The following is a 13,426-nucleotide window of genomic DNA, read 5'->3' as shown; positions in this document are numbered from 1 at the left end:
CCCAGACAACCAATGAGCATCTCAATATGGTAATGAAGCTCACAAGCCACGCCCCCAAACAGGACCCATAGACTGCCATTATAACTGGCCTACATGCATATCTTTGCTTAGCAGTGTCCTATTGACTTGGGGGATGGCTCATCTGACTCAGACAACCAATGAGCATCTCGATATGATAATGAAGCTCACAAGCCACGCCCCCAAATTGGTCCCATAGACTTCCATTAAAATAGGCCTACATGCATATCTTTGCTTAGCAGTGTCCTATTGACTTGGGGGTTGGCTCATTTGACTTGGACAGCCAACCACATTCAAGTTCACTCTGTAACCTCGCCCATAGCAACAAAACAGAGTACCCTAGCAACCATTCATCAACAGCTATATCTCAGCATCGGAACATCGTAGAGACTTGGGGATTGGCTTGTTTGACTCATGCTAGCAAACGGAACTTCCTGTATGCTACACATGCTAGCAGTGACTAGCTACATGCTAATATTGACTAGCCAAGTACTGTAACTTGCTAGAAATGCTTACTAAGTATAATTATTTCATCAGGCATGTATATGAGGCTTGCCTAGTAACCACCCCGGGTACCCTAGCAACTGCCTAGCAACCACTCAAATTACCCTAGCAACCGCCTAGCAACCACCTAGCAACCACCTAGTAGCGCCTTAGTAAGGGCCTAGCGACCACTCAGGACACCCTAGCAACCGCCTAGCAACGCCTTAGCAACCACTTAGAATACCCTAGCAACCACCTAGCAACGCCTTAGCAACGACCTAGCAACCACTCAGGACACCCTAGCAACCGCCTAGCAACACCTTAGCAACCACCTAGCAACCACTCAGAACACCCTAGCAACCGCCTAGCAACGCCTTAGCAACCACTTAGAATACCCTAGCAACCACCTAGCAACACCTTAGCAACCACCTAGCAACCACTCAGGACACCCTAGCAACCGCCTAGCAACACCTTAGCAACCACCTAGCAACCACTCAGAACACCCTAGCAACCGCCTAGCAACTGCCTAGCAACCACTCAGAACACCTTAGCAACCACCTAGCAACCACTCAGGGCACCCTAGCACTGTTGCTAGCATGATGCTAGCAACTCGATTAGCATGTTGCTAGCATCATGCTAACACGATTAGCATCATGCTAGCTACATGCTAATCAAGTTAGCATGATGCTAGCAACTCGATTAGCATGTTGCTAGCATGATGCTAACACGATTAGCATCATGCTAATTACATGCTAATCATGTTAGCATGATGCTAGCATCTCGATTAGCATGTTGCTAGCATGATGCTAACATTATTAGTATCATGCTAGCTACATGCTAATCATATTAGCATGTTGCTAGAACCTCGATTAGCATGTTGTTGCTTTTTGGCCAGTACAGTGATGCATTTTACCCCATCGATTTGCCACGCAAACCCCATTCACATTTCCTTTAGGAAATGTACAATTCTAGTTATTCTTCTTCTTCTTCTTCTTCTTCCTTCTTCCGTCCTATTTTTCGGCGCGTAACTAGTCCCGCAGCTTTCGTCCCAGACCCTTGAAAGTGGGCTCAAATCGTGCGGTCTTATCGGGAATGGTGTGCTATGACTTTTATAAGGGGTGGGGGGTTTTTTGGCCCCGCAGGGGCCAAAAAACCCCCCCCAAAATCCCATAGACTTAACATTGAGCCGAACTTTGACGAATCACAGCGCCGAGTGTGAATTTCATACAAATATGGGATTCACAGCATCTGTAGGGGGTTGCAGCCTAAGTGAGAACATACCCCGCAAGGGGGTATAAGTTGCACCCCTGGGGCTCTAGGACGTCCCAAAGTCGTCCCATTGACTTACATTGGCCCATTGACTCCCATTCATTTTTCTAGAAGAGCACTAAACGCGCCGCGAAATGGAAACACCTTTAAAGCGTTATAGCGCCAAGTGTGAAATTCTTATAATTATGGGATTCGCAACATCTGTAGGGGGTTGCAGCCTGTATGAGAACATACCCCAAAAAGGGGTATAAGTTGTACCCCTGGGGTGCTAGGACGTCCCAAAGGGGTCCCCATTGACTTTACATGGCCCATTGACTCCCATTCATTTCTTGACTCACATGTCAATCACATTACATAGCAGTGTCATACAGACTTGGGGGTTGGCTTACTTGACTGAGGCAACCAATCAGCATCTCAATATGATTTTGAAGCTCACAAGCCACGCCCCCCAAACCATTTAAAGACCCTTAATAACTGCCCCATTGACTTAACATGGGGTGGGATGTCCCATTGCACATCCCATTGACTTCCATTATAAAGGTCACACATCTATAACATTACATAGGAGTGTCATAGAGACATGGGGGTGGGCTCATTTGACTCAGGCAACCAATCAGCATCACTCTATAATAATGAAGCTCACAAGCCACGCCCCCAAATTGATCCCATAGACTTCTATTATAACAGGGCTGGATGCATATCTTTGCTTAGCAGTGTCCTATTGACTTGTGGGATGGCTCATCTGACTCAGACAACCAATGAGCATCTCAATATGATAATGAACCTCACAAGCCACGCCCCCAAACTGGTCCCATAGACTGCCATTATAACTGGCCTACATGCATATCTTTGCTTAGCAGTGTCCTATTGACTTGGGGGATGGCTCATCTGACTCAGACAACCAATAAGCTTTTCAATATGATAATGAAGCTCACAAGCCACGCCCCCAAACTGGTCCCATAGACTGCCATTGTAACTGGCCTACATGCATATCTTTGCTTAGCAGTGTCTTATTGACTTGGGGTTGGGCTCATTTGACTTGGACAGCCAACCACATTCAAGTTCACTCTGTAACCTCGCCCATAGCAACAAAACAGAGTACCCTAGCAACCATTCATCAACAGCTATATCTTAGCATCGGAACATCGTAGAGACTTGGGGATTGGCTCGTTTGACTCATGCTAGCAAACGGAACTTCCTATATGCTACACATGCTAGCAGTGACTAGCTACATGCTAATATTGACTAGCCATGTACTGTAACTTGCTAGAAATGCTTACTAAGTATAATTATTTCATCAGGCATGTATGTGAGGCTTGCCTAGTAACCATCCAGGGTACCCTAGCAACTGCCTAGCAACCACCCAAATTACCCTAGCAACCACCTAGCAACCACCTAGCAACCGCCTAGTAACGCCTTAGTAAGGGCCTAGCGACCACTCAGGACACCCTAGCAACCGCCTAGCAACGCCTTAGCAACCACTTAGAATACCCTAGCAACCACCTAGCAACACCTTAGCAACCACCTAGCAACCACTTAGGACACCTTAGCAACCGCCTAGCAACCACTCAGAACACCCTAGCAACCGCCTAGCAACCGCCTAGCAACGCCTTAGCAACCACTCAGAATACCCTAGCAACCACCTAGCAACACCTTAGCAACCACCTAGCAACCACTTAGGACACCGTAGCAACCGCCTAGCAACACCTTAGCAACCATCTAGCAACCACTCAGAACACCCTAGCGACCGCCTAGCAACACCTTAGCAACCACCTAGCAACCACTCAGGACACCTTAGCAACCGCCTAGCAACACCTTAGCAACCACCTAGCAACCACTCAGAACACCCTAGCAACCGCCTAGCAACCACCTAGCAACCACTCAGAACACCCTAGCAACCACCTAGCAACACCTTAGCAACCACCTAGCAACCACTCAGGACACCCTAGCAACCGCCTAGCAACACCTTAGCAACCACCTAGCAACCACTCAGAACACCCTAGCAACCGCCTAGCAACGCCTTAGCAACCACCTAGCAACCACTCAGGACACCCTAGCAACCACCTAGCAACACCTTAGCAACCGCCTAGCAACCACTCAGAACACCCTAGCAACCATTTACATTACCCTAGCAACCACATAAACACATGAATTTAACCATTTCTCCACATTTACTGCTATTTTGCCCAGTTTAGTACCATTTTGTACCCCATCGATTTGCCACGCAAACCCCATTCACATTTCCTTTAGGAAATGTACAATTCTAGTTAATGGGGTTTGCCTTAGGCAAAGTCCATTCTTACAATTGTGCATGGCTTATTTAATGGGGTTTGCCATAGGCAAAGTCCATTCTTACAATTGTGCTGGTTTATTATAATTATTATTCTTAATTCCGCCCAAAGTTTGGCGCGTAACTAGTCCCGCAGCTTTCGTCCCAGACCCTTGAAAGTGGGGTCAAATCGTGCGGTCTTATCGGGAATGGTGTGCTATGACTTTTATAAGGGGTGGGGGGTTTTTTGGCCCCGCAGGGGCCAAAAAACCCGCCCAAAAATCCCATAGACTTAACATTGAGCCGAACTTTGACGACTCACAGCGCCGCGTGTGAATTTCGTAGAAATATGGGATTCACAGCATCTGTAGAGGGTTGCAGCCTAAGTGAGAACATACCTCGCAAGGGGGTAAAAGTTGCACCCCTGGGGCTCTAGGACGTCCCAAAGTGCTCCCATTGACTTACATTGGCCCCATTGACTCCCATTCATTTTTCTAGAAGAGCACTAAACGCGCCGCGAAATGGGACGACTTTTAAAGCGTTATAGCGCCAAGTGTGAAATTCGTAGAAATATGGGATTCGCAACATCTGTAGGGGGTTGCAGCCTGTATGAGAACATACCCCAAAAAGGGGTATAAGTTGTACCCCTGGGGTGCTAGGACGTCCCAAAGGGGTCCCCATTGACTTTACATGGCCCATTGACTCCCATTCATTTCTTGACTCACATGTCAATCACAGTACATAGCAGTGTCATACAGACTTGGGGGTTGGCTTACTTGACTGAGGCAACCAATCAGCATCTCAATATGATTTTGAAGCTCACAAGCCACGCCCCCCCAAACCACTTAAAGACCCCTAATAAGTGCCCCATTGACTTAACATGGGGTGGGATGTCCCATTGCAGATCCCATTGACTTCCATTATAAAGGTCACACATCTATAACATTACATAGGACTGTCATAGAGACATGGGGGTGGGCTCATCTGACTCAGACAACCAATCAGCATCTCAATATGATAATGAAGCTCACAAGCCACGCCCCCAAACTGGTCCCATAGACTTCCATTATAACTGGCCTACATGCATATCTTTGCTTAGCAGTGTCCTATTGGCTTGGGGGATGGCTCATCTGACTCAGACAACCAATGAGCATCTCAATATGATAATGAATCTCACAAGCCACGCCCCCAAACTGATCCCATAGACTGCCATTATAACTGGCCTACATGCATATCTTTGCTTAGCAGTGTCCTATTGACTTGGGGGATGGCTCATCTGACTCAGACAACCAATGAGCATCTCAATATGATAATGAATCCCACAAGCCACGCCCCCAAATTGATCCCATAGACTGCCATTATAACTGGCCTACATGTATATCTTTGCTTGGCACTGTCCTATTGACTTGGGAGTTGGCTCATTTGACTTGGACAGCCAACCACATTCAAGTTCACTCTGTAACCTCGCCCATAGCAACAAAAGAGAGTACCCTAGCAACCATTCATCAACAACTATATCTCAGCATCGGAACATCGTAGAGACTTGGGGATTGGCTCGTTTGACTCATGCTAGCAAACGGAACTTCCTGTATGCTACACATGCTAGCAGTGACTAGCTACATGCTAATATTGACTAGCCAAGTACTGTAACTTGCTAGAAATGCTTACTAAGTATAATTATTTCATCAGGCATGTATATGAGGCTTGCCTAGTAACCACCCCGGGTACCCTAGCAACTGCCTAGCAACCACTCAAATTACCCTAGCAACCACCTAGCAACCACCTAGCAACCGCCTAGTAGCGCCTTAGTAAGGGCCTAGCGACCACTCAGGACACCCTAGCAACCGCCTAGCAACGCCTTAGCAACCACTTAGAATACCCTAGCAACCACCTAGCAACGCCTTAGCAACGACCTAGCAACCACTCAGGACACCCTAGCAACCGCCTAGCAACACCTTAGCAACCACCTAGCAACCACTTAGGACACCCTAGCAACCGCCTAGCAACGCCTTAGCAACCACTTAGAATACCCTAGCAACCACCTAGCAACACCTTAGCAACCGCCTAGCAACCACTCAGAACACCCTAGCAACCGCCTAGCAACACCTTAGCAACCACTTAGCAACCACTCAGAACACCCTAGCAACCACCTAGCAACACCTTAGCAACCACCTAGCAACCACTTAGGACACCCTAGCAACCGCCTAGCAACACCTTAGCAACCACTTAGCAACCACTCAGAACACCCTAGCAACCGCCTAGCAACACCTTAGCAACCACCTAGCAACCACTTAGGACACCTTAGCAACCGCCTAGCAACACCTTAGCAACCACCTAGCAACCACTCAGAACACCCTAGCAACCGCCTAGCAACCACCTAGCAACCACTCAGAACACCCTAGCAACCGCCTAGCAACACCTTAGCAACCACCTAGCAACACCTTAGCAACCACCTAGCAACCACTTAGGACACCCTAGCAACCGCCTAGCAACACCTTAGCAACCACTTAGCAACCACTCAGAACACCCTAGCAACCACCTAGCAACCACTCAGGACACCCTAGCAACCGCCTAGCAACATCTTAGCAACCACCATTTCTTACCTTTCCAGTGCTATTGCCCAGTTTAGTACCATTTTGTACCCCATCGATTTGCCACGCAAACCCCATTCACATTTCCTTTAGGAAATGTACAATTCTAGTCTTATTATTATTCTTCTTCCGTACGTTTTTCGGCGCGTAACTCGTCCCGCAGCTTTCGTCCCAGACCCTTGAAAGTGGGCTCAAATCGTGCGGCTTTATCGGGAATGGTGTGCTATGACTTTTATAAGGGGTGGGTGGTTTTGGGGCCCCGCAGGGGCCCCAAAACCACCCCCCAAAACGCATTGACTTAACATTACGCCCAACTTTGACAGAATATAGCGCCAAGTGTGAAATTCATACAAATATGGGATTCACAGCATCTGTAGGGGGCTGCAGCCTAAGTGAGAACATACCCCGCAAGGGGGTAAAAGTTGCACCCCTGGGGCTCTAGGACGTCCCAAAGTGGTCCCCATTGACTTACATGGGGCCCCATTGACTCCCATTCATTTTCTAGACACTCGTAGATACTATTCCCGGAAATCGCCGTAGCGCCAACAGTGAATATCGTAGAGACATGGGATTCGCGACATCTCGAGAGGGTTATAGGAGGCTTCAAACCACACCCCGAAAGGCGGTAAATGTTGTACCCCTGGGGAGCTAGGACGTCCCAAAGTCTCCATTGACTTTACATGGAGCCGAACTTTGACGAATCACAGCGCCGAGTGTGAATTTCACAGAAATATGGGATTCACAACATCTGTAGGGGGTTGCAGCCTAAGTGAGAACATACCCTGAAAGGGGGTATAGGTTGTACCCCTGGGGTGCTAGGACGTCCCAAAAGGGTTCCCATTGACTTTACATTGCCCATTGACTCCCATTCATTACATTGACTCCCATTATAAATGTCATATGTCAATCAAAGTACATAGCACTGTCATACAGACTTGGGGGTTGGCTTATTTGACTAGGGCAACCAATCAGCATCTCATTATGATTTTGAAGCTCACAAGCCACGCCCCCCCAAACCACTTAAAGACCCTTAATAAGTGCCCCATTGACTTAACATGGGGTGGGATGTCCCATTGCAGATCCCATTGACTTCCATTATAAAGGTCACACATCTATAACATTACATAGGAGTGTCATAGAGACATGGGGGTGGGCTCATCTGACTCAGACAACCAATCAGCATCTCAATATGATAATGAAGCTCACAAGCCACGCCCCCAAACTGGTCCCATAGACTGCCATTATAACTGCCCTACATGCATATCTTTGCTTAGCAGTGTCCTATTGACTTGGGGGATGGCTCATCTGACTCAGACAACCAATGAGCATCTCAATATGATAATGAATCTCACAAGCCACGCCCCCAAACTGATCCCATAGACTGCCATTATAACTGCCCTACATGCATATCTTTGCTTAGCAGTGTCCTATTGACTTGGGGGTTGGCTCATTTGACTTGGACAGCCAACCACATTCAAGTTCACTCTGTAACCTCGCCCATAGCAACAAAAGAGAGTACCCTAGCAACCGTTCATCAACAGCTATATCTGAGCATCGGAACATCGTAGAGACTTGGGGATTGGCTCATTTGACTCATGCTAGCAAACGGAACTTCCTATATGCTACACATGCTAGCAGTGACTAGCTACATGCTAATATTGACTAGCCATGTACTGTAACTTGCTAGAAATGCTTACTAAGTATAAATATTTCATCAGGCAAGTATGTAAGGCTTGCCTAGTAACCACCCAGGGTACCCTAGCAACTGCCTAGCAACCACCCAAATTACCCTAGCAACCGCCTAGCAACCACCTAGCAACCGCCTAGTAACCACTCAGGACACCCTAGCAACCGCCTAGCAACCACTCAGGACACCCTAGCAACCGCCTAGCAACCACTTAGAATACCCTAGCAACCACCTAGCAACACCTTAACAACCACTTAGCAACCACTTAGGACACCTTAGCAACCACCTAGCAACACCTTAGCAACCACCTAGCAACCCCTCAGGACACCCTAGCAACCGCCTAGCAACCACTCAGAACACCCTAGCAACCACCTAGCAACACCTTAGCAACCACCTAGCAACCACTCAGGACACCCTAGCAACCACCTAGCAACACCTTAGCAACCACCTAGCAACCACTCAGGACACCCTAGCAACCGCCTAGCAACCACTTAGAATACCCTAGCAACCACCTAGCAACACCTTAGCAACCACCTAGCAACCACTTAGGACACCTTAGCAACCACCTAGCAACACCTTAGCAACCACCTAGCAACCACTTAGGACACCTTAGCAACCGCCTAGCAACACCTTAGCAACCACCTAGCAACCACTCAGGGCAGCCTTGCACTGTTGCTAGCATGATGCTAGCAACTCGATTAGCATGTTGCTAGCATGATGCTAACACGATTAGCATCATGCTAACTATATGCTAATTATGTTAGCATGATGCTAGCAACTCGATTAGCATGTTGTTAGCATGATGCTAACACTATTAGTATCATGCTAGCTACATGCTAATCATATTAGCATGTTGATAGAACCTTGATTAGCATGTTGTTGCTATTTGGCCAGTACGGTGATGCATTTTACCCCATCGATTTGCCACGCAAACCCCATTCACATTTCCTTTAGGAAATGTACAATTCTAGTGTTACTATTACTGTTCACTTTTTCAATCCTTCGGCGCGCAACTTGGCCCGCATTTTTTGCCCTAGACTGATGAGACAGGTGTCAAATCGACCGGCCTGTTGAGGAGAGGTGTGCTATGATTTTTCAAAGAGGGTGGGGGTACACTGCCCCCATGAGGGGCAAGAAAGTAACCCCCAAAATCCCCATAGACTTAACATGGACACAAAATGGCTGACATTGATATCTAGATTAGAGAGTCGTAGAAGCTTGGGAGTAGGCTCATTTTACTCGTCCTATCAAGTCGGTATTAAGTAGCGACATAACATATTTGTAAATGCCCCCTAGCAACCACTTTAGGCCCCCTAACAACCATATAACAACATAAACAAGCCATATTTTAGCACAGGAATATCGTAGAAAGACAGGGTTTGGGTTCTTTTGATGCAGGTTGATCAAATCTCTATTGTCTTCACCTATTACAAAGGCGTTGCCACACCCTAGCAACCATTTACATTACCCTAGCAACCACATAAACACATGAATTTGACCATTTCTTACCTTTCCAGTGCTATTGCCCAGTTTAGTACCATTTTGTACCCCATGGATTTGCCACGCAAACCCCATTCACATTTCCTTTAGGAAATGTACAATTCTAGTTAATGGGGTTTGCCATAGGCAAAGTCCATTCTTACAATTGTGCTGGTTTATTATAATTATTATTCTTAATTCCGCCCAAAGTTTGGCGCGTAACTAGTCCCGCAGCTTTCGTCCCAGACCCTTGAAAGTGGGGTCAAATCGTGCGGTCTTATCGGGAATGGTGTGCTATGACTTTTATAAGGGGTGGGGGGTTTTTTGGCCCCGCAGGGGCCAAAAAACCCGCCCAAAAATCCCATAGACTTAACATTGAGCCGAACTTTGACGACTCACAGCGCCGCGTGTGAATTTCGTAGAAATATGGGATTCACAGCATCTGTAGAGGGTTGCAGCCTAAGTGAGAACATACCTCGCAAGGGGGTAAAAGTTGCACCCCTGGGGCTCTAGGACGTCCCAAAGTGCTCCCATTGACTTACATTGGCCCCATTGACTCCCATTCATTTTTCTAGAAGAGCACTAAACGCGCCGCGAAATGGGACGACTTTTAAAGCGTTATAGCGCCAAGTGTGAAATTCGTAGAAATATGGGATTCGCAACATCTGTAGGGGGTTGCAGCCTGTATGAGAACATACCCCAAAAAGGGGTATAAGTTGTACCCCTGGGGTGCTAGGACGTCCCAAAGGGGTCCCCATTGACTTTACATGGCCCATTGACTCCCATTCATTTCTTGACTCACATGTCAATCACAGTACATAGCAGTGTCATACAGACTTGGGGGTTGGCTTACTTGACTGAGGCAACCAATCAGCATCTCAATATGATTTTGAAGCTCACAAGCCACGCCCCCCCAAACCACTTAAAGACCCCTAATAAGTGCCCCATTGACTTAACATGGGGTGGGATGTCCCATTGCAGATCCCATTGACTTCCATTATAAAGGTCACACATCTATAACATTACATAGGACTGTCATAGAGACATGGGGGTGGGCTCATCTGACTCAGACAACCAATCAGCATCTCAATATGATAATGAAGCTCACAAGCCACGCCCCCAAACTGGTCCCATAGACTTCCATTATAACTGGCCTACATGCATATCTTTGCTTAGCAGTGTCCTATTGGCTTGGGGGATGGCTCATCTGACTCAGACAACCAATGAGCATCTCAATATGATAATGAATCTCACAAGCCACGCCCCCAAACTGATCCCATAGACTGCCATTATAACTGGCCTACATGCATATCTTTGCTTAGCAGTGTCCTATTGACTTGGGGGATGGCTCATCTGACTCAGACAACCAATGAGCATCTCAATATGATAATGAATCCCACAAGCCACGCCCCCAAATTGATCCCATAGACTGCCATTATAACTGGCCTACATGTATATCTTTGCTTGGCACTGTCCTATTGACTTGGGGGTTGGCTCATTTGACTTGGACAGCCAACCACATTCAAGTTCACTCTGTAACCTCGCCCATAGCAACAAAAGAGAGTACCCTAGCAACCATTCATCAACAACTATATCTCAGCATCGGAACATCGTAGAGACTTGGGGATTGGCTCGTTTGACTCATGCTAGCAAACGGAACTTCCTGTATGCTACACATGCTAGCAGTGACTAGCTACATGCTAATATTGACTAGCCAAGTACTGTAACTTGCTAGAAATGCTTACTAAGTATAATTATTTCATCAGGCATGTATATGAGGCTTGCCTAGTAACCACCCCGGGTACCCTAGCAACTGCCTAGCAACCACTCAAATTACCCTAGCAACCACCTAGCAACCACCTAGCAACCGCCTAGTAGCGCCTTAGTAAGGGCCTAGCGACCACTCAGGACACCCTAGCAACCGCCTAGCAACGCCTTAGCAACCACTTAGAATACCCTAGCAACCACCTAGCAACGCCTTAGCAACGACCTAGCAACCACTCAGGACACCCTAGCAACCGCCTAGCAACACCTTAGCAACCACCTAGCAACCACTTAGGACACCCTAGCAACCGCCTAGCAACGCCTTAGCAACCACTTAGAATACCCTAGCAACCACCTAGCAACACCTTAGCAACCGCCTAGCAACCACTCAGAACACCCTAGCAACCGCCTAGCAACACCTTAGCAACCACTTAGCAACCACTCAGAACACCCTAGCAACCACCTAGCAACACCTTAGCAACCACCTAGCAACCACTTAGGACACCCTAGCAACCGCCTAGCAACACCTTAGCAACCACTTAGCAACCACTCAGAACACCCTAGCAACCGCCTAGCAACACCTTAGCAACCACCTAGCAACCACTTAGGACACCTTAGCAACCGCCTAGCAACACCTTAGCAACCACCTAGCAACCACTCAGAACACCCTAGCAACCGCCTAGCAACCACCTAGCAACCACTCAGAACACCCTAGCAACCGCCTAGCAACACCTTAGCAACCACCTAGCAACACCTTAGCAACCACCTAGCAACCACTTAGGACACCCTAGCAACCGCCTAGCAACACCTTAGCAACCACTTAGCAACCACTCAGAACACCCTAGCAACCACCTAGCAACCACTCAGGACACCCTAGCAACCGCCTAGCAACATCTTAGCAACCACCATTTCTTACCTTTCCAGTGCTATTGCCCAGTTTAGTACCATTTTGTACCCCATCGATTTGCCACGCAAACCCCATTCACATTTCCTTTAGGAAATGTACAATTCTAGTTAATGGGGTTTGCCTTAGGCAAAGTCCATTCTTACTATTGTGGTTTATTATTCTTCTTCTTCTTCTTCCTTCTTCCGTACCATTTTTCGGCGCGTAACTAGTCCCGCAGCTTTCGTCCCAGACCCTTGAAAGTGGGGTCAAATCGTGCGGTCTTATCGGGAATGGTGTGCTATGACTTTTATAAGGGGTGGGGGGTTTTTTGGCCCCGCAGGGGCCAAAAAACCCCCCCCAAAATCCCATAGACTTAACATTGAGCCAAAATTTGACGAATCACAGCACCGAGTGTGAAATTCATAGAAATATGGGATTCACAGCATCTGTAGGGGGTTGCAGCCTAAGTGAGAACATACCCCGCAAGGGGGTATAAGTTGCACCCCTGGGGCTCTAGGACGTCCCAAAGTGGTCCCCATTGACTTACATTGGCCCATTGACTCCCATTCATTTTCTAGACACTCGTAAGATACTATTCCCGGAAATCGCCGTAGCGCCAACACGGAAATTCGTAGAGACATGGGATTCGCGACATCTCGAGAGGGTTATAGGAGGCTTCAAACCACACCCCGAAACGCGGTAAATGTTGTACCCCTGGGGAGCTAGGACGTCCCAAAGTCTCCATTGACTTTACATGGAGCCGAATTTTAACCAATCACTGCGTCCATTGTGAATTTCATAGAAATATGGGATTCACAACATCTGTAGGGGGTTGCAGCCTAAGTGAGAACATACCCTGAAAGGGGGTATAGGTTGTACCCCTGGGGTGCTAGGACGTCCCAAAAGGGTCCCCATTGACTTTACATTGCCCATTGACTCCCATTCATTACATTGACTCCCATTATAAATGTCACATGTCA

General features: G+C 47.5%; 2 protein-coding genes and 1 long non-coding RNA gene across 6 annotated transcripts in view; 2 read left to right on the top strand and 1 right to left on the bottom strand.

Annotated features, from left to right (window-relative positions):
* Positions 1 to 13,426, top strand: part of LOC103910934 (uncharacterized) — a 151,101-nt gene that overhangs the window by 41,671 nt on the left and 96,004 nt on the right. The gene's annotated exons all lie outside the window — the stretch shown is intronic.
* LOC101885698 (protein NLRC3) overlaps positions 1 to 13,426 on the top strand; it is a 92,779-nt gene that overhangs the window by 29,091 nt on the left and 50,262 nt on the right. The window lies entirely within an intron of this gene.
* On the bottom strand, positions 751 to 6,760 carry LOC141381722 (uncharacterized). The gene is made up of 4 exons (XR_012402351.1): positions 6,266 to 6,760; positions 6,082 to 6,189; positions 3,564 to 3,802; positions 751 to 3,315 (listed from the first exon to the last, which is right to left on the bottom strand). It is a non-coding gene; the product is annotated as an uncharacterized lncRNA (long non-coding RNA).

This window comes from Danio rerio, chromosome 4 (genome assembly GCF_049306965.1).
Source record: "Danio rerio strain Tuebingen ecotype United States chromosome 4, GRCz12tu, whole genome shotgun sequence".
Lineage (NCBI taxonomy): Eukaryota > Metazoa > Chordata > Actinopteri > Cypriniformes > Danionidae > Danio > Danio rerio.
This window is presented reverse-complemented; position numbering and strand designations above follow the sequence as displayed.